The 25833-nt window shown below is 43.7% G+C and overlaps 2 long non-coding RNA genes across 7 annotated transcripts; both read right to left on the reverse strand.

Annotated features, from left to right (window-relative positions):
* Nucleotides 1–6035: 6035 nt before the first annotated feature.
* On the reverse strand, nucleotides 6036–6909 carry LOC120966514 (uncharacterized). Its single transcript, XR_005760323.3, has 2 exons — nucleotides 6656–6909; nucleotides 6036–6405 (listed from the first exon to the last, which is right to left on the reverse strand). It is a non-coding gene; the product is annotated as an uncharacterized lncRNA (long non-coding RNA).
* A 216-nt stretch (nucleotides 6910–7125) lies between these two features.
* On the reverse strand, nucleotides 7126–15895 carry LOC109742530 (uncharacterized). Of its 6 annotated transcripts, XR_012187894.1 has the most exons (10): nucleotides 15401–15870; nucleotides 15041–15327; nucleotides 14623–14689; nucleotides 14128–14182; nucleotides 13915–14052; nucleotides 13616–13774; nucleotides 11316–11438; nucleotides 8511–9641; nucleotides 7891–8009; nucleotides 7126–7416 (listed from the first exon to the last, which is right to left on the reverse strand). It is a non-coding gene; the product is annotated as an uncharacterized lncRNA (long non-coding RNA). The 6 variants fall into 6 exon arrangements; XR_012187890.1 differs by lacking the exons at nucleotides 7126–7416; nucleotides 7891–8009; nucleotides 8511–9641 and adding exons at nucleotides 10130–10663; nucleotides 12077–12937 and having other exon boundaries at nucleotides 13915–14011; nucleotides 15401–15895; XR_012187891.1 differs by lacking the exons at nucleotides 7126–7416; nucleotides 7891–8009; nucleotides 8511–9641 and adding exons at nucleotides 10130–10663; nucleotides 14256–14290 and having other exon boundaries at nucleotides 13915–14011; nucleotides 14493–14689.
* Between the last annotated feature and the right edge of the window lie 9938 nt (nucleotides 15896–25833).

Genomic DNA, 25833 nt, shown 5'->3' on the forward strand with positions numbered 1-25833 from the left:
GCCGCATAGCTCCCGCTGCAGCGATTCAAAATCCATCAGGCGGCCATCCGTGGCGTCCGAATCCTAGTAGTCGGTGTACCAGAAGACGGACGAGACGAGCAAACAAGACTACTCAGAGTAGGAAGCTGTAGGGGCACCCCGCCTTGTCAGCCGCGGCGACCCACCAGCTTCGGGGACTACTGTCGGACTTATTGGCCATGGGTAGCCTCATCTGCCCCCCGTGGCATTTCAAGACATCAGGGTCGGCTGCGCCCCTCAAGCCTCAAAGCTTGACCGCCGCCTTCTTGCGGCCGGCTGTCGGAAGGCGGCGGACCCCAGAAGACGGCCATGAAGCGAGCCGCCTCCTAACGGGCGGCTTCCAGAGAGGCCGGCTCCAAGCAGGCGGCCCCGGGCGCCCTCAAAGTCTGCACCCCCATGAATGAGATGAGACGGGGCGTAGCTACAGGGAAGCCTGCCACCCCAGAATCCAGGGCGGGTCATGGCCACAATGCGCCGTACTAGCCATAGATCTCCTGCGCGGCGCGGTACTGTGGCCCCTTCGCCCGTGACATCACCCAAGCTAGAAGGGCCATGCTCCCATGACGGGCTGTTGGTATGGCCCGCAGGCGGCGGGCCCTACCTGCCTGTGAGAAGCTAGAAGGCGACAAGCTTGTCCAGTCGCCTTGGGGGAGAGGCCGGCACCCGGCAGGCGGCCCTCCCCTTCCCTAGGAGTTTGTGTGCCATTAACCAGAAGAGATGGGGAATGGCTACAGTGATCGCCCGCCAGGCGGCGGGACTGTGGCCACACCCTCCCCGACAAAGCAAGCGTCATTAGAAGCACGGCTGCAGTGATGAGTAGCCGGCAAGACCCGTGAGCGGCGGGCGCGGCCTATCGGCCAAGTACAAGACAGCCGACGGTGCCCACCAGTCGGCGGGCCCCAGCAGCCAGCGGAGAAGCCGGCCACAAGAGACACTGATGGCCAGGGCCTACACTTGGCCAGTTTACCATTGTACCCCTGCGGGGTAGGCCTATATAAACCCCCCAGGGCACCCATGCAAATGGTTCAGATCCTTAGCCAACACACACACGTAGAGAGAGGAGAGAGCCAGCCTTGCCCTTCTTCCTCATCTAGCAAACAGCTCAAGGAGCATCTTGTAGCTACTTGTTGATAGAGTGAGCGGAGACCCCGCAGAGCAGGACTAGGGGTGTTATCTCCTAGGAGAGCCCCAAACCTGGGTAAAGTTCGACGGCATACGTGTCTATGCCTCATCCCGCTTCCTGGCACCGGCGATGTCTTACTAGCCCCCACCATGATAAGCCACCCGTTGGCATACGTTGCACCAAAACCCCGACATTAATGTTATTATGAATATGGTTAGTTCATAGTCTTTGCTGAAAACTTGAATGATGGCTTTACATATTTGCAACAACAAGAGCAAACAGAGTTTGTAAAAGTTTTTCTTTATCACTTTCAGTTTGTCAACTGAATTGCTTGAGGACAAGCAAAGGTTTAAATTTGGGGGAGTTGATACGTCTCCGTCGTATCTACTTTTTCAAACACTTTTGCCCTTGTTTTGGACTCTAACTTGCATGATTTGAATGGAACTAACCCGGACCGACGTTGTTTTTAGCAGAATTGCCATGGTGTTATTTTTGTGCAGAAATAAAAGTTCTCGGAATGACCTGAAACTTCACGGAGAATATTTTTGTAATTAATAAAAAATATTGGCAAAAGAATCAAGGCCAGGGGGGCCACACCCTGTCCACAAGGGTGGGGGCGCGCCTACCGCCTAGGCGCGCCCCCTGCCTCATGGGCCGCCTGGTGCTCCACCGACCTCAACTCCAACTCTATATATTCACGTTCGGGGAGAAACAAATCAGAAAGAAGGATTCATCGCATTTTACGATACAAAGCCACTGCCAAGCCCTAATCTCTCTCGGGAGGGATGATCTGGAGTCCGTTCGGGGCTCCAAAGAGGGGAATCTGTCACCATCGTCATCATCAACCTTCCTCCATCACCAATTTCATGATGCTCACCACCGTGGGTGTTAGAATCATTACTATGTAATCTAGATTATTGACTCTAGTGCAAGTGGGAGACTGAATGAAATATGCCCTAGAGGCAATAATAGTGTTGTTATTTATATTTCCTTATATCATGATAAATGTTTATTATTCATGCTAGAATTGTATTAACCGTTAGTACATGTGTGAATACATAGACAAACAGAGTGTCACTATTATGCCTCTACTTGACTAGCTCGTTAATCAAAGATGGTTAAGCTTACTAGCCATGGACAAGAGTTGTCATTTGATGAATGGGATCACATCATTAGAGAATGATGTGATTGACTTGACCCATCCGTTAGCTTAGCACTATGATCGTTTAGTTTATTGCTATAACTTTCTTCATAACTTATACATGTTCCTATGACTATGAGATTATGCAACTCCTGAATACCGGAGGAACACTTAGTCTGCTATCAAACATCACAACATAACTGGGTAATTATAAAGATGATCTACAGGTGTCTCCGATGGTGTTTGTTGAGTTGGCATGGATCAAGATTAGGATTTGTCACTCCGATTGTCAGAGAGGTATCTCTAGGCCCTCTCGGTAATGCACATCACTATAAGCCTTGCAAGCAATGTGACTAATGAGTTAGTTGCGGGATGTTCCATTACGAAACAAGTAAAGAGACTTTCCGGTAACGATATTGAACTAGGTATGATGATACCGACGATCGAATCTCGGGCAAGTAACATACCGATGACAAAGGGAACAACGTATGTTGTTATGCGTTTTGACCGATAAAGATCTTCGTAGAATATGTGGGAGCCAATATGAGCATCCAGGTTCCGCAGTTGGTTATTGACCGGAGATGAGTCTCGGTCATGTCTACGTAGTTCTCGAACCAGTAGGGTCCGCACGCTTAACGTTCGATGACGATCGGTATTATGAGTTTATGTGTTTTGATGTACTGAAGGTTGTTCGGAATCCCGGATGTGATCACGGACATGACGAGGAGTCTCGAAATGGTCGAGACATAAAGATTGATATATTGATGACTATATTCGGACACCGGATGAGTTTCGGGGGTCACCGGATATATATCGGAGTGCCGGAAGGGTTATCGGAACCACCGGAGAAGTAATGGGCCTTATTGGGCCTAGGGGAGAGAGAGGGGATGCCAAGGGCTGGCCGCCCTCCTCCCCATGGGCCTAGTCCGAATTGGACTAGCGGGAGGGGCGGCGCCCCCTCCTTCCTTCTTCTCCTAGTAAGACTAGGAAAGGGGGGTCCTACTCCTACTAGGAGGAGGATTGCTCCCCCATTGGCGCGCCTATGAGGGCCGGCCGGCCTCCCCCTTGCTCCTTTATATACGGGGGCAGGGGTGATACGTCTCCATCGTATCTACTTTTCCAAACACTTTTGCCCTTGTTTTGGACTCTAACTTGCATGATTTGAATGGAACTAACCCGTACTGACGCTATTTTCAGCAGAATTGCCATGGTGTTATTTTTGTGCAGAAATAAAAGTTCTCAGAATGACCTGAAACTCCACGAAGAATATTTTTGGAATTAATAAAAAATATTGGCAAAAGAATCAAGGCCAGGGGGCCCACACCCTGTCCACGAGGGTGGGGGGCACGCCCCCTGCCTCGTGGGCCCCCTGGTGCTCCACCGACCTCAACTCCAACTCTATATTCACGTTCAGGGAGAAAAAAATCAGAGAGAAGGATTCATCGCGTTTTACGATATGGAGCCGCCGCCAAGACCTAATCTCTCTCGGGAGGGCTGATTTGGAGTCCGTTCGGGGCTCTGGAGAGGGGAATCCGTCGCCATCGTCATCATCAACCTTCCTCCATCACCAATTTCATGATGCTCACCACCGTGCGTGAGTAATTCCACCGTAGGCTTGCTGGACGGTGATGGGTTGGATGAGATTTATGATGTAATCGAGTTAGTTTTGTTACGGTTTGATCCCTAGTATCCACTATGTTCTGAGATTGATGTTGCTATGACTTTGCTATGCTTAATGCTTGTCACTAGGGCCCGAGTGCCATGATTTCAGATCTGAACCTATTATGTTTTCATGAATATATGTGAGTTCTTGATCCTATCTTGCAAGTCTATAGTCACCTATTATGTGTTATGATCTGTTAACCCCGAAGTGACAATAATCGGGATACTTACCGGTGATGACCGTAGTTTGAGGAGTTCATGTATTCACTAGGTGTTAATGCTTTGGTCCAGTACTCTATTAAAAGGATGCCTTAATATCCCTTAGTTTCCAATAGGACCCCGCTGCCACGGGAGGGTAGGACAAAAGATGTCATGCAAGTTCTTTTCCATAAGCACGTATGACTATATTCGTAATACATGCCTACATTACATTGATGAACTGGAGCTAGTTCTGTGTCACCCTATGTTATAACTATTGCATGAGAATCGCATCCGACATAATTCTCCATCACCGATCCATTGCCTACGAGCTTTTCACATATTGTTCTCCACTTAGTTACTTTTCCGTTGCCACTGTTACAATTACTACAAAACTGCTACTGTTACTTTTGCCACCGTTACCATTACTTGCATACTACTTTGCTACTAAATACTTTGCTGCAGATATTAAGTTATCCAGGTGTGGTTGAATTGACAACTCAACTGCTAATACTTGAGAATATTCTTTGGCTCCCCTTGTGTCGAATCAATAAATTTGGGTTGAATACTCTACCCTCGAAAACTGTTGCGATCCCTTATACTTGTGGGTTATCAGGGGGGCACCCTAGAACACACAAGTTGACAGTTGTCTTAGCCGTGTGCGGTGCCCCCCTCCACAGATTTCCACCTTGGTCATATTGTTGTTGAGCTTAGGTGAAAGGTATTTTTGTATTTTTGGTTTAATAGATCTGAAAATAAATGCAAGGAAAAAGTAGATCGCAAAGGCAAATATATGAGAAAGAAGACCCCAGGGCCGTAGGTTTCACTAGTGGCTTCTCATGAGAAAAAGAGCAAACGATGGGTGAACAAATTACTGTTGGGCAATTGATAGAACTTCAAATAATTATGACGAAATCCAGGCAATGATCATTATATAGGCATCACGTCCAAGATTAGTAAACCGACTCCTGCCTGCATCTACTACTATTACTCCACACATCGACCGCTATCCAGCATGCATCTAGTGTATTAAGTTCATGGAAAAACGGAGTAATGCAATAAGAACGATGACATGATGTAGACAAGATCTATCTATGTAGAGATAGACCCCATCATTTTATCCTTAGTAGCAACGATGCATACGTGTTGTTTCCCTTTCTGTCACTGGGATCAAGCACCGTAAGATCGAACCCACTACCGGGCCCCTCTTCCCATTGCAAGATAAATAGATCAAGTTGGCCAAACAAAACCCAAATATCGAAAAAGAAATACGAGGATACAAGCAATCATGCATATAAGAGATCAAAGAAACTCAAATAACTTTCGTGGATATAAAAAGATAGATCTTATCATAAACTCAAAGTTCATCGATCCCAACAAACACACCGCAAAAGAGTTACATCATATGGATATCCATGAGACCATTGTATTGAGAATCCAGCGAGAGAGAGGAAGCCATCTAGCTACTAACTACGGACCCGAAAGTCTACAAAGAACTACTCACGCATCATCGGAGAGGCACCAATGGAGGTGGTGAACCCCATCTGAGATGGTGTCTAGATTGGATCTGGTGGTTCTGGACACTGCGGCGGCTCGATGAATATTTCGTCGACGTGCCTAGGGTTTCTGGAATATTGGGGTATCTATAGAGCAAAGAGGTGGTCCGGGGGGCACCCGAGGTGGGCACAACCCACCAAGGCGCGCCTGGGCCTCCTGGCGCCCTGGTGGGTTGTGCCCCCCTCGGGGCACCCCCCATGCTTAGCTAGGGCCCGTTGTGTTCCTTCTGGCCCATAAAAATTCTCCGTAAAGTTTCGGGGCGTTTGGACTCCGTATGATATTGATTTTCTGCGATGTAAAAAACATGGAAAAAACAACAACTGGCACTTGGCACTATGTCAATAGGTTAGTACCTAAAAATGATATAAAATGACTATAAATGATTGTAAAACGTCCAAGATTTATAATATAACAGCATTGAACAATCAAAATTATAGATACGTTGGAGACGTATCACACCATAGTGCGCAAGGCAGTCCTCTAACATCTTCATTGCATCTTTGACTTCAAGTCGGAGCTGAGCTGAAGCAAGCCTTTCCGCTTTAAGTTGAGAGTGAAGAAGTCAAACTGGTTGAGGCAGCTACTGTACAGAGGTTGTCTCACACCTGCTGGTGAGTAGCTTCAACTCACCATCTTCATCAAGACAATAACTCGGGGTCATCTCGCTCTCCTAAAGATGGTTTGGCTCACTATCTTCGCTAAAGTTCTGCCTAGCATAAGACATGCGACTTTGAAAGAGAAACAAGGAGACACATAACAGGTTTCACAATTATATAAGGAAATAAATGGATCTGTTCTGCATAAGGAACATGTTTTTACAACTACAATTTAAAACTGGTAGTTGTTGCGAACATCCAATCAGATGTAAACGGCAAAGTAAACAGCAGTGGAGGAAATTATGCCTATCCAAATCTATACTAGAACAAAGTTTGAAGGCTCTAGAAGGATGAACTTACATTACATGTTAACACGGGCTAGACAAAGCCCTTCTCCATGTTGATGGAAGGAGAATTCAATAAATTCCCTAAAGAAACTTCTTTATAAGCATTGCCATTATTCTACATTTTGCAAAGAGTAAATGTAGATCAAATAATATTGGAAGAAATAGAGTATAATGAAGCTCAGGTGTAGACTGATGATACATAATCAAATAGCAATTAATTAAGTACAACGTTACAAGGCAAAAGGTACTCACAAGAGGAATGCAGACATCAACGTGTGCAGTGGCATTGGCTTTATTCAACATTTTGGTAAGAGTAAATGTAGATATGATAATTTGGAGAAAGTGGAGGGCAGGGCAGATAAGATGCAGAGTAATGCTAGACAATCAACCATCTCTTGATGCAAGTACAGTAATACCACCACCCTCCGTTATTACTTGTCGCTCAAATGGATGTATCTAGCACTATTAAGTTCTAAATACATCTAATTGATCAACAATTAATTCGATACAGAGGGAGTACATGACAAGAGGTACTTACATGAGCAATCCAAAACATCATAACCATTGTGTTAATTCTACATTTATCTAAGAGTAAATATAGATCTTATAATTTCAAGCAAAGGGAGGATAAAGAAGCGAACATTTACAGTGATGCTACATAATCAAACAACAATGGGTGTAGTATGCTGACAAAGGGCAAGAGGTACTGACAAGAGCAATGCAGAGCCCAGTATTGTTGTGAGATCCTATGATCCTTTGAGCAAGGAGATTCATCTGAAATTAGTTTTCATACAAGAGAGAAGGTAAGGCACATGCAGAATTTTGGAGTTCAAATTTTGAATTGATATCATAGATAGTACCTGATGTTGGGCTCTCAGCAGTTCTAATAGGGGTTTGGCCAGTGGAGTAGGGGTGAAGTGTGGTATAGTTGGGCCTGTGTTTTCTGTGGCTGCTAATCTATCTGATTTAACATGTATCGCTACCTTTTCCAAATACCTAGTTTGTACTCCTTGAGGATCTGCACTCACCCTCTTCCTTTTGGACATCTATTACGAAAGAACAACATTTGACTGGAAAAACATAGTATGACGACACATGGAATAGGTACAGAAAATGGATAGGTATGGCATATACTCGTATATGATGCTTAAACTAAGCAGATGGTGTAACAAAGACGTAGAAGTAATGCAAGAGGTTAGATGCAAAATATGTGCGACCAATACAACCTTGCCAAGTTAGAGCAAGCACCTTGATGGGTGAATAAGATAGGCCATCCTCCACCATGCCAAGTTTGTTAGCCAGTGGATTGTTCCACAATATTCCTCTCATGCACCCATTCTCATATTCATTTTGATAATATTCAGTACCTGACATGCATGAAAACATAAAAACAAGTGAGATTATCTTAGTAATGCAGAAGTGATACTAGTCCAATACTGCCTCCCTGTAAACCCCTTTGTGCTATCTTTGCAATTCTCCTCAGAGATGCCATGCATGCTGTAATTTGGTGTGTGCATTATTACAACTAGATGACCAGTTGCGCCAAATGGCGCAAAGACCCGTTTAAAACCATGTTTGTGTTGAAAATATTTGCATTTTTTGAATAACCGTATATTGGAGTACATTTGGTAAGAACTTATACCCATATATATAAAGGAAATTAAATGCAAATATTTTCTTAAGGTAATAATGCCACAAATTAGATCATCGATAGGTCAAGATAGTTGAGTCTGCAATTAGGAACTCCGAGTAGCTGTAAACTTGCATTAAAAAAAGAGTAAACACAAGTGACACAATAAAATGTACTTAATACATGAACTCGTGAACATTGTGTATAGGAGAAGTTAATAGAGATAGTGGCCAGTTACATCATATAATTTGGTTCTATACCCCTTTGTGATCAACTCTTTGTCCTTCGAATCGAATGGCACAACTACTGCCCCTTGTGGAAAAAGAAAGGACTCTGTAATAGCCATACATGTAAAAGGAAAACATCATGTGATGCATCTCAACCTGCACAAGACAATGTAAAAACCATACATGCTATCTACATACTCTCATTGTCTAGCAAAGCATAAGTAGCTGAGGGGCCATGTACAAAAGAATTGACAATTAGCAAGAAAGAAGCATGCCATCAGCTGGCTAGACAACCATAAAAAAAGAAGTGGCAAAAGCCCCATCAGAATTAGCATTTGCCATCCGGTTTATGAGGTAATGTTGAGCATTCACCAATCGAACAAACATATTAAGCATAAGCTATAAAACAAACTCTATTTTCCTAATAAGGCAACATAGATATGAAATGGGCAAACTCTATTTTGCCATCTAGTTTATGAGCTAAAGTGGAAAGCTATGGTCACAAATGCATAAATAAGCAATATAGAAAATTAGTTAAACAGATTCTGTTTTTTCCTTGAAATACCTGAAGGAGCTCGCTAATTCCACGTGTGATTTGAAGAAGTACAATGTATTACTTGTTTTAGTTGTGGGCAAACACATTCTGCCTTATAACCTTTGATGATAAGATATACATAGTTCTGAAAAGGATGTGCATTTTTAGAAGCATGTGTGTTTTGAAGTAATTTTCTGTGTGAGCAAGGATGCATGGTAAAATTTTATGGCCTTGCATATAAAAAAAGAAACAGAGAAGGAAAAGCAATCAAAAAAGAAAAAAATATAATAGAGTCGAATAGAACCCTTAGAACCATCTCAGGGGAAGTAATAGGCCTGGGAAAGTAGTAGAAGACCAGCGTGCAGGGTAGCCCTCAGTGGCACCCCCAGTGCACCACGTTCCATGCTCCCCTAGTGCACCGTAAAACCACCTTGCACCGCGTTCCATGAGAAAGCCCTCGGTGGCACCCCCTCTGAGGCGGTGTGAAGACACTGTCAAAGCCCCTTATCTTGCTCCCTCCATATGCTCTAGATGAACAAAGAGATAAAAGTGTTCATAGTCTTATTTTGCTCACCCTGCATTCTTGACCTAGCATCATGCCATTAGCCTGTAGAGCAAGATTAGTAGGTGTGACCTCGTTTCAGAACATTATAAAAATAAAAATAAAAACCTAAAGGCCGTCAATAGAAAAGAACACAAAAATCTTGAGTATTCACCGAGGCATCTCTATGTAAATCTGGAAGAGACAAAAATCAAAGACATCACAACATAAAACAGGGTAGAGAAATTCATCCAAATCACATGGACACGCTGGTTGCGTGTACGAGTCAAATGCATACAGAAATGAGACCGAGAGGCCAACTTGTTGCTATTTCAATGCACACAAACTGTATCTTGTATGAATCTACTCCCTTCGTTCCTAAATGTAGGTCTTTCTAGAGATTTCAACAAATGACTACATACGAAGCAAAATGAATGAATCTACACTATAAAATATGTCTATATACATCAGTATGTGGTAGTCCATTTGAAATCTCTACAAAGACTTATATTTAGGAACGGAGGGAGTACAAAATAGCCTAAGACGGAGCACAATTCTAAAATACTATTTGATGGAAGCTTTCATTGCAAAACAAATAAAACGGTTATATCTTACTGTTGTTTGAGGTATCATAATTCGAGAAGAAAAACATTGTCTTTAACCAACATACAACAATGTAACCATCTATCAAAGAATGAAAAATATTGGGGGCTTCCTCTTGTAGTGCTCATTCTGGCCCAAGATGAGCGAACACCTTGACTATATGAACCGTGGACACACACGGCAACTCGCCTGGTTGCACTCATCCAACTTGACAGCATGCCTCGAGTACTCGCTCAGGGTGCCCCTACTGGTCTTGTTCTGGACACGGCTCAGGATGAAGATGCCCAGCCGGTAGCACGGCTGTTAAGGCTCATCAGAGCCGGGTCATGAACACAAAGGGCCGGTTGACCCAGCCCTGCCAGGTCTTGAACGCCTACAGCCGCAAAGGTGAATAATCCTCTCCGTTACTAAAAAAATATGTGCTGAGGATTTGGGCAGTAGTCTCCAGTATATCTGCCACTACTTTTTCCTGAAGATGCCACTACCTACTGTGAAGTTTAATATCAATGGACCGATACTAATTTCAAACTGCAAAAATAGAATGCCGATAGAAACCAATGATATTCAACTATCTAACAATCTCATGAGTTAAAAAGAGGAAGGCAAGAATATGGAAACATCTGCATGATTTGACTACAGTTCAAACAAAACCTACATAGGTATACATAGGTAGCCATATGGAGCTGTAAACCAAGACAGAGGCCACCCAAGGCAGAACATCAAACAGTGACAAAGGAACATCAAAGCATTATATAGAACACTTGGCAATACACAGAGCAGAGAGCCTAATGCTTGAACTCTGATGGAGTTATCAATTTAAGCTTTAAACACTATCAAGAGAACACAAAAGGATCATGTAACATGGTTCTTACCTTCTGCCATTTTGGAAATTACTGTATGCTGAAATCTACAGCTTCTACCGGACAATGAACATATGTTAAGAAGAAAAGTATAGTTTAGGAAGGTGTGCATAACAAAATATGGAGCGCACGTCCCCTCCTCCCATCCTATTCTACCCTGCAACGACAGAGAGTAAAAAGTCCCCAGTTCTTCGGATATCTATGAATCAAGCTTTTGGTCCTAGGATGCACAACCAATAAAAAGTATTACAATTTTACAAGGCACGAACAACTGTACCTTGAAGCACGATCAACATGCAGGACCTAGCTCGTAATTCTATTTAGGAATCATCATCTTCATAAAGTAATCTGTAAACTTGGTCATCCATGGACCGACTGTAGCTTGCTTGCTAATTTCCACCTATGTCATAAATAAGAAATCATGTTCGAACTGAAGGTGAAAGCAATATACATTCAGTTTCTTATTTAATTTAGTATACTGATAAAATCTCTATGAAGAAGGAGACCAACTGCTGGAAATAAACTGGCATGGAACAAATCAGTGCCACAAAATCATATAGACATGCATGCTCATCAAGCATGTCATACATTTTACCCTTAGCTAGTGCTGGTACCCTACCTCAAGAACCTCCAGCCCACACAATAGAAATTCGTCCATCTCATCCATGAATTCACTTAAATAGGAAACAAAATAAATGTTTTCCTCAGACACAGTACACTGAAGAAACAAAACTATGCAGGCTGAACCGATAAGCTCTTATGACTGAACAACGCCCATATGCATACATCATCATTCTAGGCAAGAAAATAACTGAATAAATCCCATCTGTAGTTATGACATTGGTCCCCAGTTTGGCACTTAACTCTTAAGGCTTTAGGTCCCTAGACACATCGATTTGATGTATCCATATATATAATCGTAGGAGTACACTATTGGAAGATTAAAAAGATAGTTCAGATGTATTTTCCAGAATTTTCTCTAGGATGAACACAAGAGCTTGAAAGGAGGGCCAATACTGGGTTTACCATGCAACAGACCTGTGCACCATCAACAATGGCATAATTCGGCCTTGCAGATGATCACTGGGATATGAAAAAAGATAGAAAAATGCATTGAAAGCTTGGACCTGAAATGTAGAAGATTACCACCTTGATGTACCGATGGGAAATACACCTAAGCATCAACCAAATGCAATCACAGTCAAGCATGATTTCTTTAATCTATTTAGGGTGTTTTTCACGTACTATGCCAGTAGCAAGGGGCTGTTCTTCAGTAACAACATCTTATTAGCTTCAAATGATGCCCATTGACACTATACTGCTAATTTAAGTTAAGTTGTGATCCTAATATTCGGGTAAAAAATCACATGGAAGAAACATGAGACGGGTGCCATTGAACCCCTAAGATGCAAGAAACATATATCGATAACTATACATATAGTTCTTATTCAATAGCTATATATACAGTTCTTACTCCATACACATAATTGTTTAAAGACACACATAATTGTTTAAAGACCCACACGATAATTCAAACACATTTTTCTTTCCTTCACCTGATCATGCTACTATAAAGAAGGAAAAGGGGGATAAGTCCCGAGGGAAATAGCAATATAGCTATAGGAAATAAAGTAACACATGTACATATGACTATGGAGAAAGCAAGCTTTGTGAGAGAATTTACCCTAACATCTTAATACTTCAAGGTTTTAACAAAATAAAAACATATAGTCTAGGAATAAATGGACTAAAGGAGTATAGGAGGGGAGTGAAGCGATCATATCAATTTAACGGCTTCAGAATCACCGGTGTAAGAAAACTTTGATGCCCATTACTACATACTGATCGCGGACAGCTCCTTGCCTTCTCTTATCGAATCGACAACATGTAGATTTTGAGCTGCAACATCATATACAAGGCGCGGGCATAAGCACAAAAAAGGAGATATGCTTCTTCTGATCTTCTCTACCACTTTCAAGCCCTCAGTAAAAAGAGGGCGCAATCTTGCAGAGCCGGCTAGGATATTTTACTGTAGTAAAGCAGTATTGCAAGGATTCACTTACATATTATTATCATTCACAGGTAGTTTTTGTATAACCCTATTTCATCAACAGGCTTTATGTGATAATCTATGTCAAACTAATTACAAAAACTAGTTGATCACCCGTGCGGAGTAAAAAAACTCATAGCAAGCAAGTGATCACACATACAAACATTCCCAGGGAAAATGCATAAACCCACAACTCAAAATAACTACTAATAAGACCATATATGAATTCATAGCTAATTAGGCATCTATACAAAATAAAACAGTGTAGGTAATCTCCTCACGAAACCATGTATGCCTATGCAACCACAAAAGTATCTATAGCAAACAGCGACTGAAAACATCTGTGTAGAACAGATCAGAAAAGTTAGTTTCGTCTTTGTAGTCTGCACTGGAATCTCTAAAAAAACTTATATTTAGGAACGGAGGGAGTACATGACAGCCATTGTCAAACAATCAGTCTAGAGAGATCATCGATACTGAAGCGGGGGCAAGAGACATTAGATAGAACAAAAATATACATTCCTCACCTTAATGTCAAAGGCCGAACCTAAGAGGAAAGCACTATGATCTTGATGTTGCTGGAAGCCATCGAACCTGAGAAGCACCTGCCAGGCCAAACTTGCTCCTCCTGTTCCCCTAACCACCTCCATAAATTTATCTTCGTTAGGAACAAGTTTCATAGCCACCTGCAATGTCCCCACATATGGGTAATTCATCAAAGAAGCTTTCAAAAAAATCATCAAAGAAAAACACAAATGAAAGGCAAGCTTACTAAAATGTTGTCCCAGTTCCGTCAAGCAATCTAACAATAAGATAGCAAGCTTACCTAAATGGGGATGGCCCGTGACCTGGATCTCAGCAAGATTTTTCAGCTAATTCTCGCGGCGCCCGGGATGGCCACGGCTAAGTGATGCTGACTTCCACTGCAACCAGCCGGTGGTCGAGCACTTCAGAGGGACTCGTGCTCACATCAACACAAATCATATTATCAAAATGCAAGTGCAAACTTGATTGGGTTTGCAAGACGGTTAAAATTCACCTTGGCTTCTTCAACTCTTCAGCTAAAATTGTTCTTCATCTCTTCTTTCTCCGATCTGCACACATCATGTTTAGAAAATCCACATATTAGGAAACTAAAATGTGAATAAGAGACAGATAGAGGGGCACCTAATTTTCTTGGCCCTATTTCTTCTTTCTTAGATCTCCACATGTTAAGTCAACAATCCAATTAGATATACATATATATGAAGCTATGTATATTTAGTAATCAATAATTTCCTTTCATCATATACACATGGCTATATAGTACATCAAACTCTGGTAACGTTGAAGTATGAACAGCAAGAGGATCTCTACAAAAAGAAATCAAAGGAAAAAGGAGCTGTGTAGATTTCAGGAGGGTACCATTCAATCCATATGTCCATCCGTGCAAAATTGTAGCAAAAAAAGATACAAATTAAGCAACTATATCTCATTGTCTAATCTCTAGATCTGCACCTCTCCTTGAAGAGAGGGGGAGGAGGAGCTATCGTACCTGCAGATAGGCAATTGATGGCAAGGTCGCCGGCAAGGAGACTCAGCTCCAATGGAATGAACATCAGCTACATACACGATAGCTAAATTTTAGCAAATAAACATAATGACATATCCTCCATTACTTCTTAAATATGAAAACTGAAAATAAAACTTCTCATTGGCTCAGACCCTTCTTGTCAATCCTTGCCTCTCACAGGAGTTTTCAGTTTCACAAATAAATGGATATGAAATCAACCAGCACAGGTAGTAGTAGAACCAGCAGCACCCAACAACATTGAACACATATACAAGTATACAACCAACATCACACATCTAGCAGCAGCACAAGTAGTAGACGTACCCCTCAAACAAACAAAGCACACAGTACAGTAGTAGTACTAAATCAAGGGAAGATCAAGGAGGAAGCAGGAGCTCACCATACTGACGGAGACGAGAGCAGGCGGAGGAGGGGCGTGGGCGACGTGTGGCAGCGGTGCTGGCACTGGTCACCAGCCTGACCGAGACGAGAGCGAGCGGAGGAGGGGCGTGGGCGACATGTGGCAGCGGTGCTGGCACTGGTCACCAGCCTGACCGAGACGAGAACAAGTGGAGGAGGGTAGTGGGCGAGCTTCCCCGTGCGCCGCGCGCAGCACGTTCTTCTGGCTCGCCGTGCCAGTCACCGTCACCTTGTCCCGCGCTCCGTCCACATCGACGTAGTGCACGCCTGCACAAGACGAACGACAAAATTATCTGGACATGCTCCATGCATGCTGTATGGCAAGTAAATCTGATAGTACCACAATCACGATGAGAAAATCCTTTGGTGGTGCGTAAGCCTGAGCACCACCAGCCTCGCCTAACCTAAAGCCCGATTTGCTGCTGCTCCCCTCCTCCTGCTGAGTCCGGGCCGCACTCTTCCTTCCCCCCACCGCCGTCCTCCTCTGCTCCTAGACCTGCGGCCGGTCAAGAACCACGGCGCACAACAGCGGCTGATGGAGGATGGGGATGGTTCGTCCTACAGGAGTCGCGTGAAGAAAGAGACGAGCGGCGGCGGCCATGCGGTGGCGGAGAGAAGTGGAGAGGAGGAGGCAGCACAGAGGAGACGAGGCCGAGGTGGCGGCGGCAGGAGAGGAGGCGGCGGCAAGGATTGCGGGGGTGACGCGGAGAGGGAAGGCGGAGGCCAGCGAGGAGTCGGCGTCGAGGGAAGAGGAGAGGAGGAGACGAGCGGGGAGAGGAGGGGCGGCGTGGGGGAGAGGAGGAGACGAGCGGGGAGAGAGGAGCCGGCTGCGTTGCTTCTTTTTACCCCTTCGGTCTAGGGTTTGATCCTTTTCTTACGCAGAATTGGGAAAACGACGCGCCATTCTCTCGACCCCACACATAACGAGCCACTTGTCATCCACTCTCGAAGCAGCCATGAACGTGAAAATCAACAGACGGCTGACCAAGTGCCGGCAGTCAAAAAAGAGCACAGTAGAAAGATCGCACGGCCCAACCAGCGTCGCGCGCGGAGGCCTCAGGTTGGCGGGTAGTCTAGGAGCGTTTATATGTTCAATGTGGCCTACTACTCAAAATATGAAAGCTCCAGGAGTGATGATACTTCGCAGATGACAGCTTCAACATATAGTAAAGAAGAACAAGTCGACCTGACCTGACAGATTCAAAATATACTAACGGAGAACAACTCGACCTGACCAGTTGGCCGCAAATGTGTCTGCTACTCTTCCCAACAAGGAACATACTTATTAAAGAAGAGAAGAGGATCATCTTAAAGAAGAGCAGGCAGATTGAAGATATTACAAGTCTTTCTATACAATGTCGGTTGCCCACCCATGATGAACCAGAACGCACAGAGAAATACTATTCCTTCCGGTCTCTCCATATGTGGCTCACATGCATTTCAAAACTAAAGTAGGAACATTTAGCTGACCAATTAAACATCTCTCAGTTTTCCTAATATCAACATAATATCATATTTGAATTTGTACAACTAAGCTTGTTTAGCTCGATGGGTGGAGCAATGCTATTACGACACAAACCACGTAGGCTGATCGTGGTCATCATAAAATGGGGAAACCGTAAGCATGATGAGTATAGTGTTGACCGTGGCAGTGGGATGGCAGATCTAAAGCTGCAAACCGCGCAAAGGGTAGTTAGCAACCGATGTTTGCTTTGAAATAACAACTAAGATTTGGTATGGACAAGCAAGTACAGTCAACAAGTGAGAAAGAAATGCAATTCTGTTGTCTCTCTATATGGCGCGACATGCATTTCGAAACTCAAGTGGGGCCTTTAGCTAACCAATTAAACGTGTCTGTTAACTAATATCAGTATCATATCACAATCATATTTGAACAACTAAGCTTTGGAATTTTGAGTGTTGTGTTGTTTAGCTTGAAGGGTGGAGTAATCCTAGTACGACAGAAAGCACCTACGCAGATCATAGTAGAGTAGATAAAAGGGGAAAACCCTAAGCATCAAGAGTAAAATCAAGAAAGTGGAACTAGCTGGACCACTGGGTGGCGCACATGCTTTTCGAAACGAATATAGGAACATTAGGTGACCAATTAAATGTTCTCTGTTTTATTAATATGAGCATCATATCAGATTCATATTTCAACACCTAAATTTGGAATTATGAGTGGCATGTTGTTTCGCTTGATGGGTTGAGGTCTTGAGGAGCAGTGCTAGCCTGGCACGAAGCACCTACGATGATGGTAGTGAATATAAAGGGGGAAACCATAAGCTTTACGAGTATAGTGACTGTGCCATGGCGGATCTGAAGGTGCAAACCGTATAAAGCTACTTCGCAACCAATGTTTGCTTTCAACTAGCCACTACGATTTGCTACGGACAAGAAAAGTACAGTAAACAATTTATGATCTATTTTCCGAGTGAGATCAATAACTTAAGCACATATGGAAGAGTACCACCTCTCTTGCGCTGCCATGTAGGCCCCTGCTGATACGTTGAGGGTGTTGCGGGTGCGATGGCTGTCGGCGGCGGGGAAGAAGACTTTAGACGGCAGACGGCCGGGTCGGGGGATAAATTCTGTTGTCGTGGACGAGGCGGTCGTAGGAGCGGCAACGGCAAGGTGGACGACAGCACCGATGAAGCAAGAGGACGCGATGAAAGGATCCTGGTCTGGCGTTGTGGATGAGAGATGTCCATCTCTTGCAGTGGACGGCGGGGTAGGGGTAGCGACTCCAGCAAGGTGGAGGATGGGGTGGCAGACGGAGGAGGCTGGCCGCAGTGGGGAGGTTGTTGTGGTGCCGACGGTGTATGAATGGGGAAATGGAGGGGGAGGGGGGATCTCAAACTTTGGGAAGTGCTTGTCTGAAATGTGGGAAAGTTACGAACTTATCCCCCGTTTAAAATTTCGGACATCGCGTCGGTTGGGGATAGGATGGTAATCTCGCATCTCGCAAATATTTGCCGGTAGCGATTTCGGGCGAGGAGAGGGTGTTTTGCCACCCACGGTTGGCGCCCACGATGTATGAACGGGGCTGACAGGTAGGGCAGTTGTGTCACGTCTAAGGTAAGTTACACATCTGCCCCTATTTAAAATATTTGCCTACATCGATTTCAGACGAGGAGAGTTTGTTTTGCCGCCCACCGTGTATGAATGGGGAAATGGAGGGAGAGACACATGTCTTTCGGACGAGCTTGAATCAAATGTGTTTTTCCGCCAACGTTTGGCGCCCACCGTGTCTGAATGGGCTCAGAGGCGGTCGTGTCACGTCTTATTGAAGTTACTAGTCTACCCCTATCGACAGTAGTGTAAATACGGTCGATAAGGATGTCAAGTGTCAGGGGTAGACAGTAATTTCCATCTCGCAAACACTTGCTTCGGGCAGCCCACAAATGATAGTGGGTGTTTAGCCGCTTCGTTCAAAACTTGGGAGAATTAGCATTCACATTTGCCCTGGGCCCTGGAAACTAAATTCAAATCCAATTTGTATTCGATTACGAATATCCACAGATAATTCTACGTTTTGTTATTTATTTCTTCAAAACCACGACAAAGATTTATTCCACCTTTATATATGATTATGATTTAGAAATGCTGTTATCTTCAAATTCAGTAGGCTGGATACACTTTGAGTCAAACAGTTTTTTCATCCAATACAATATGCTCACACAAAAACAGTTAACCTTATGTCAATCATACAAGTACTCAGGATTACCTCGCCTAGAAAATTTGGATCATTACAACACATGGACAACATAGGGGGTCTTACAACATAATCCATTCAGAGACATTACACAACATGCAAGTACAATAATCTAATTACAATTTCAACTGGTATCTAAAGAAGAACTGGGATTACCCTGGGCTTCAGATAGCAGAAACAGCAGGACCTCCCCCGTCTTCAAATGCAACATTCTTACTTCCTCCAATTCTTGGGTTGCTTGCATAATGCGTGCAGCTAATTGCATAATTTCCAGCTTCAAGATCAAGATTACCTCATTCATGGCAGCCACACCATCTCTTTCTGCCTCTAGTAGAGCCTCAAGAACTATAATATATGTGCTCATACTGCTCTCCGGCGGTGTTGTCTCCGAAGTGCTACCATCTGGTAACACTACAAAAAAATACACTTATGTGATGATATGTGTTTGTCACAGTAGGTCACGTTTTCTGTCATGCATGTACATCCATGACGATTTTATGACAGAATCAAGATAGTCATACCTGTGTTGTCGTAGAAGTGTTCCATGACATTACCAAAATTATCATCACGGAAGTGTCCACTTCCATGACGATAAATCCCGCGTCATAGAAGTGCTTTCATCAAGGGTGACCGACACGTGGCATCGACCGCAACGGGTCGCCGTTAAGCTATCGGGTCCGGTTTTGGATCCGATAACCCGTTAACAGCCCGGGCCAATGGGGATTTTCCATGTGTAAAATTCTCATTGGCCGGAGGAAACACGTGTTTGCTCACCGATGAGACAGATGTCATCCACTCATTGGACAGGAGGCGCCTATGATACGTCGACACGTGGCACGGCCCAACAGAGGCCCATTCCGGTGAAAAGGCCGGCCCAGCTAAAGGCCCACCATGTTTTTTCAGACACTAGTGGGCTGGCCCGTTAACAGCCTTCTATGTTTTGGGCCAAATTAAGGCCCATAGCAGATCAGGCCCGTTCACAGCCTGCCGTGTTTTGGGCCAAATTACGGCCCATATCGGATCATGCCTGTTAACAAGCCACTGTTCTTTTGGGCCCATTCTAAGACAGGTTTGTATTTCAGCCTGTTAAATGCCCGTTAACCCGTTCGGCCCAATAATAGTTTCGGCCTGTTAGCGGCCCGTGGTGCATCTGGGACGTTGTCGGCCCGGTTTAACTTTAGGCCCTTTAACGGCCCATGCAGAAACTGGGCTATTTCTTGTCTAAAGTAACTTTAGGCCTCTTAACGGCCCGTGGTCTTCGTGGATAAATTTCAGCCCAACAGGCCTATCGGCCTGTTAATGGCCCGTGGAACAGTTGGGCCTAATTATAGCCCGCGTTGAATCAGGCCTGCTTAAAGCCCATCTGATAATGGTCCGTGACACTTTTGGGCCTATGGCCCGCGTGGATACCGGCCTGCTTAAAGCCCATAATTTTATTGGGCCAAACTAGCCCGAGATATATTTTGGCCTGTTAATTGCTCGTCCTATTTGGGCCAAACATGGGCCTTAGGCAGTTTCGGCCTGTATTGGCCCGTGAATTTTTCGGCCCAACGCTGGCCAATCTAGGTTTTAGCCTATTAAAAGCCCATGGTATTCTCTGGCCCAGCTAGCTAGAACTTTGCTCGGCCTGTTAAAGGCGGGAAACTACTATAGGTTTAGACCTGCTAATGGCCCAAGATGATAATAGCCCCACGTTTTGGCCCAAATGAGTGACGGGCCGACCTGAAGACCGACAACACTTAGATCCACTGAACATTCCGGCCTATATTACAGCATACCGACCAAAGAATAAACCTAGACTATACAATAAAGAAATTACGGCATATTACATCCACTGGGAATCAAAGTTCGCTACCGGTGATAATAAAGCGCAACGTGACCGCAGATTACATACACTGGGCATCAAAGGTCGCCACCAATGCATATAAACGTACCGACAAAAGAATATATAAAACTAAGAGCACTTCAGAAGGCACGAGGCCTGGCCAGGGCGGGCCCCACAAGCAGTCGAATAAGCTAATGAGACCTCAGCTGTGCCAACGATAGATGCTCCATCCCTAGCTGTATGGCACCATAGTGCGCAAGGCACTCCTCTGACATCTTCCTTGCATCATTGACTTCAAGTCGGAGCTGAGCTAGAGCAAGCCTTTCCACTTTAAGTTGAGACTGAAGAAGTCGAATTGATTGAGGCAGCGACTGCACAGAGGTTGTCTCACACCTGCTGGTGAGTAGCTTCAACTCACTGTCTTCATCAAGACAGGACCTTGGGGTCATCTCGATGTCCTTAATATGATTTGTCTCACTATCTTCCCTAAAGTTCTGCCTGGCATAAGAGATACGACTCTCAAAGAGAAACAAGGAGACACGTAACAGGTTTCACAATTATATAACCAAACAAATGGATATGTTCTGCATATGGAACATGTTTTTACAACTACAATTTAAAACTGGTAGTTGTTGCAAACATCCAATCAGATGTAAACAGCAAAGTAAATAGCAGTGGAGGAAATGATGCCTATCCAACTCTATACTAGAAAAAAGTCTGAAGGCTTGAGAACGATGAACTTACATTACATGTTAACACGGGCTAGACAAAGGCCATCTCCATGTTGATGGAAGGATAATTCAATAAATTCCCCAAAGAAAATTCTTTATAAGCGTTGCCATTTTCTACATTTTGCAAAGAGTAAATATAGATCAAATAATATTGGAAGAAACAGAGGATAATTAAGCTCAGGTGCAGACTGATGATACATAATCAAATAGCAATTAATTAAGTACAGGGTTACAAGGCAAAAGGTACTGACAAGAGGAATGCAGACATCAACGTGTGCAGTGGCATTGGCTTTATTCAACATTTTGGTAAGAGTAAATGTAGATATGATAATTTGGAGAAAGGGGAGGGCAGGGCAAATAAGATGCAGAGTAATGCTAGACAATCAACCATTTCTCGATGCAAGTACAGTAATACCACCACCGTCCGTTATTACTTGTCGCTCAAATGGATGTATCTAGCACTATTAAGTTCTAAATACATCCAATTGATCGACAATTAATTTGATACAGAGAGAGTACATGACAAGAGGTACTTACATGAGCAATCCAAAACATCATAACCATTGTGTTAATTCTACATTTATCTAAGAGTAAATATAGATCTTATAATTTCAAGCAAAGGGAGGATAAAGAAGCGAACATTTATAGTGATGCTACATAATCAAACAACAGTGGGTGTAGTATGCTGACAAAGGGCAAGAGGTACTGACAAGAGCAATGCAGAGCCCAGTATTGTTGTGAGATCCTATGATCCTTTGAGCAAGGAGATTCATCTGAAATTAGTTTTCATACAAGAGAGAAGGTAAGGGACATGCAGAATTTTGGAGTTCAAATTTTGAATTGATATCATAGATAGTACCTGATGTTGGGCTCTTAGCAGTTCTAATAGGGGTTTGGCCAGTGGAGTAGGGGTAAAGTGTGGCACAGTTGGGCCTGTGTTTTCTATGGCTGCTAATCTATCTGATTTAACATGTATCGCTACCTTTTCCAAATACCTAGTTTGTACTCCTTGAGGATCTGCACTCACCCTCTTCCTTTTGGACATCTATTACGAAAGAACAACATTTGACTGGAAAAACATAGTATGACGACACATGGAATAGGTACAGAAAATGGATAGGTATGGCATATACTCGTATATGATGCTTAAACTAAGCAGATGGTGTAACAAAGTACGTAGAAGTAATGCAAGAGGTCAGATGCAAAATATGTGCAACCAATACAACCTTGCCAAGTTAGAGCAAGCACCTTGATGGGTGAATAAGATAGGCCATCCTCCACCATGCCAAGTTTGTTAGCCAGTGGATTGTTCCACAATATTCCTCTCATGCACCCATTCTCATATTCATTTTGATAATTTTCAGTACCTGACATACATGAAAACATAAAAACAAGTGAGATTATCTTTGTAATGCAAGTGATTCTAATCCAATACTGCCTATCTGTAAACCCCTTTGTGCTATCTCTGCAATTCTTCGGAGAGACGCCATGCATGTTGTAACTTGGTGTGTACATTAATATAATGTGGCCTACTACTTAAAATATGAGAGCTCCAGAAGTGATGATACTTCGCAGATGATAGCTTCAACATATAGTAAAGAAGAACAAGTCAACCTGACCTGACAGATTCAAAATATACTAAGGGAGAACAACTCGACCTGACTAGTCGACCGTAAATGTCTCTGCTACTCTTCCCAACATGGAACATACTTATTAAAGAAAAGAAGAGGGTCATCTTAAAGAAGAGCAGAAGAGCAAGCAGATTGAAGATATTACAAGTCTTTCTATACAATGTCGGTTGCCCACCCATGATGAACCAGAGCGCACAGAGAAATAGTATTCCTTCCGGTCTCTCCATATGTGGCTCACATGCATTTCGAAACTAAAGTAGGAACATTTAGCTAACCAATTAAACATCTCTCGGTTTTACTAATATCAGCATAATATAATATTTGAATTTGTACAACTAAGCTTGTTTAGCTCGATGGGTGGAGAAGTGCTATTACGACACAAACCACGTAGGTTGATCGTGGTCATCATAAAATGGGGAAACCGTAAGCATGATGCGTATAGTGTTGACCGTGGCAGTGGGATGGCAGATTTGAAGCTGCAAACTGCGCAAAGGGTAGTTAGCAACCGATGTTTGCTTTGAAATAACAACTAAGATTTGGTATGGACAAGAAAGTACAGTCAACAAGTGACAAAGAAATGCAATTCTGTTGTCTCTCTATACGTCGCGACATGCATTTGGAAACTCAAGTGGGACCTTTAGCTAACCAATTAAATGTGTCTGTTAACTAATATCAGTGTCATATCACAATCATATTTGAACAACTAAGCTTTGGTATTTTGATTGTTGTGTTGTTTAGCTTGAAGGGTGGAATAATGCTAGTACGACTGAAAGCACCTACGCAGATCATAGTAGAGTAGATAAAAGGGGAAAACCCTAAGCATCAAGAGTAAAATCAGGAAAGTGGAACTAGCTGGACCAGTGGGTGGCGCACATGCTTTTCGAGACGAATATAGGAACATTAGGTGACCAATTAAACGTTCTCTATTTTATTAATATGAGCATATATCGGATTCGTATTTCAACACCTAAGCTTTGGAATTATGAGTGGCATGTAGTTTCGCCTGATGGGTTGAGGTCTTGAGGAGCAGTGCTAGCACGACATGAAGCACCTAAGATGATGGTAGTGAATATAAAGGGGGAAAACCATAATCTTTACGGGTATAGTGACCGTGCCATGGCGGATCTGAAGGTGCCAACCGTACAAAGCTACTCCGCAACCAATGTTTGCTTTCAACTAGCCACTACGATATGGTACGGACAAGAAAAGTACAGTAACAATTTACGATCTATTTTCTGGGTGAGATCAATTACTTAAGCACATATGGAACAGTACCACCTCTCTTGCGGCACCGTGTAGGCCCCTGCTGATACGTTGAGGGTGCTGCGGGTGCGATGGTTGTCGGCGGCGGGGAAGAAGACTTTAAACAGCAGGCGGCCGTGTTGGGGGATAAATCCTGTTGTCATGGACGAGGCGGTCGTAGCAGCGGAAACGACAAGGTGGACGACGGCGCCGATGAAGCAAGAGGACGCGATGAAAGGATCCTGGTCCGGCGGCGTGGATGAGAGACGTCCATCTCTTGGAGTGGACGACGGGGTAGCGGCTCCGGCAAGGTGGAGGATGGGGTGGCGGACAGAGGAGGCTAGCCGCAGTGGGGAGGTTGTTGTGGTGCCGACGGTGTATGAATGGGGAAATGGAGGGGGAGGGGGTCTCAAACTTTGGGATGCGCTTGTCTGAAATGTGGGAAAGTTATGAACTTATCCCCCGTTTGAAATTTCAGACATCACGTCGGTTGGGGATAGAACAGTAATCTTGCATCTCCCAAATATTTGCCGGTAGTGATTTCGGGCGAGGAGAGGGTGTTTTGCTGCCCACGGTTGGCGCCCACGGTGTAGGAACGGGGCTGACAGGTAGGGCGGTTGTGTCACGTCTGAGGGAAGTTACACATCTGCCCCTATTTAAAATATTTGCCTACATCGATTTCGGGCGAGGAGAGTTTGTTTTGCCGCCCATCGTGTATGAATGGGGAAATGGAGGGAGGGACACATGTCTTTCGGACGAGCTTTAATCAAATGTGTTTTGCCACCCACGTTTGGCGCCCGCCGTGTTTGAATGGGCTCAGAGGCGGTCGTGTCACGTATGATTGAAGTTACTAGTCTACCCCTATCGACAATAGTGTAAATTCGGCCGATAAGGATGTCAAAGTGTCCGGGGTAGACAGTAATTTCCATCTCGCAAACACTTGCTTCGGGCAGCCCACAAATGATAGTGGGTGTTTAGCCGCTTCGTTCAAAACTTGGGAGAATTAGCATTCACATTTGCCCTGGGCCCTGGCAACTAAATTCAAATCCAATTTGTATTCGATTACAAATATCCACCGATAATTCTACGTTTTGTTATTTATTTCTTCAAAACCACAACAAAGATTTATTCCACCTTTATATATGATTATGATTTAGAAATGTCGTGATCTTCGAATTCAGTAGGTTGGATACACTTTGATTCAAACAGTTATTTCATCCAATACAATATGCTCACACGAAAAACAGTTCACCTTATGTCAATCATACTAGTACTGAGGATTACCTCGCCTAAAAAATTCGGATCAATACAACAAATGGACAACATAGGGGGTCTTACAACATAATCCATTCTGAGACAGGACACAACATGCAAGTACAATAATCTATTGACAATTTCAACTGGTATCTAAAGAAGAACTAGGATTACCCTGGGCTTCAGATAGCAGAAACAGCAGGACCTCCTCCGTCTTCAAATGCAGCATTCTTACTTCCTCCAATTCTTGGGTTGCTTGCATAATGTGTGCAGCTAATTGCATAATTTCCAGCCTCAAGATCAAGATTACCTCATTCATGGCGGCCACACCATCTCTTTCTGCCTCTTGTAGAGCCTCAATAACTATAATATATG

The sequence above is a fragment of the Aegilops tauschii genome, chromosome 6, assembly GCF_002575655.3.
Source record: "Aegilops tauschii subsp. strangulata cultivar AL8/78 chromosome 6, Aet v6.0, whole genome shotgun sequence".
Lineage (NCBI taxonomy): Eukaryota > Viridiplantae > Streptophyta > Magnoliopsida > Poales > Poaceae > Aegilops > Aegilops tauschii.